Genomic DNA, 1801 nt, shown 5'->3' with positions numbered 1-1801 from the left:
ATATTTGGGTGCTCTGGTTTGTTAGGAAAACTGCGCTTTTATAGAAGTGGGCGATTTTCAAGCAGTTCTGTTTTGGAGTAAAAGAAAGGCGACTCTGTTTTAAACATTGATTTTGAAGTAGCTGCAAAAGCTTTGAATTTTCGTTCAGTCGGTGTTCTGTTGGCTCCTCCTTAAAGTGTGATCTAGCAATGGGGGGGGGGGCTGTTTAAAGCCAATATTGATGTTTTACGTGAAAGGTGCACTGGCTGACTTTAAAATCTTCTGGCTTATCTGGCAAATCTGCAAATACAGGTGCAGAGTGTCCAATTCGCTAAATCTCCAGAGCAAACACAGATGTTGAGAGGATGAAAAAGCCTGCTTGTTCTTCGTCCTTTAGTGTTGATTAGTGCCAGGATAATACTTGAAGCATGATCTGCTTGGACTTTCATTTGCATTTGGTCCCAGTTTTCTAAGTCCTTTTGCATCCTTGGTTTTTTTTTCCCCCTGTTTCTTTTTTTTTTCTCTTTATTTCTTTGGGGTGCATTGTTCCAATATAGCAAGCAGTAGTTCTCAACTGTTTACAGTTTGCTCCTTTCTCACCCCAAATCTCTGCAAAGGGTGAGGGGGACAGACTAACATCCTGGATCTAATGGATATCCATGTGAATGTGGGGTCCTTGGTGCTCTCTGAACTTGTTTGTTTTCTTGCAGACATTTCATTACCCAGCTAGGTAACATTATCAGTGCTATAAGGGAGTGGGGTGTGCTAGGAGGAGGAGGAGGAGGAGGAGGAGGAAGAGGAGGAGGTGGTGATGGTGGTGGTGTTCTCTGAGCTTGTTTGTTTTCTTGCAGACATTTCATTATCCAAACTAGGTAACATCATCAGTTTGTTATCTAGTTTGGGTCATGAAACATCTGCAGGAAAACCACCAAGCTCAGAGAGCATCAAAGACCCCACATTTCAACCCTGAGCTATAAACATTATCCTTTATTGTATAATTTAAAGTATAAAAGATATACTTTAAAGGGGCACGGGTGACTTAAATATGTATAGATATAAGTAACTATAGTGCCGAACTATTTTCAGAAGAAGGGGTTGGCTTTGATTGCAAGCTGGGTGGGGCCAGGAGAAAAAACATCATCTGATTTAATTACACGCAAATATAGATCAACATTTCATTAAAAATCTGAGTTAAATTAATTAAGAACTGCCCACAACAATATTCTTCACACTCTAATAGGGGAACCTGTGAGCAGGTGAGCAGTTTAAGGTGTCTAGGTTCTCTATTTTTCAAGCTGGATTTAGGCCAGACAGAAAGTACTTTCTAAGATTTAAAATCAGGCATATCATCCTAAATCCGGTATAAAACTGGGGAAGGATCATAGGTATCTCTTATCTGTGATTTGGGTGGCAGAAATAGAAAGGATGAGCTCCCTCCAAAGGAAGGGATGGATATAAAATGTTGTTATAGCAATAGCAATAGCCTTTTGATTTATATACCGCTTCACAGTGCTTTACAGCCCTCTTTAAGCGGTTTACAGAGTCAGCACATTGCCCCCCAACAATCTGGGTCCTCGTTTTACCCACCTTGGAAGGATGGAAGGCTGAGTCAACCTTGAGCCTTAGCTTGGTAACGAAACGTCTGCAAGAAAACCACCAAGCTCAGAGAGCGCCAAGGACCCCCACAGTCCCTCCCCCCCTCCTCCTCCTCCTCCTCCACTCCTCAAACTCTACTCCCTTCTAGCACTGATGATGTTACTTAGCTTGGTAACGAAACGTCTGCAAGAAAACCACCAAGCTCAGAGAGCGCCAAGGACCCCCA

The sequence above is a fragment of the Protobothrops mucrosquamatus genome, unplaced genomic scaffold (genome assembly GCF_001527695.2).
Source record: "Protobothrops mucrosquamatus isolate PMUCROS unplaced genomic scaffold, P.Mucros_1.0 scaffold2995, whole genome shotgun sequence".
Lineage (NCBI taxonomy): Eukaryota > Metazoa > Chordata > Lepidosauria > Squamata > Viperidae > Protobothrops > Protobothrops mucrosquamatus.
Note: the sequence above shows the minus strand (reverse complement) of the source record.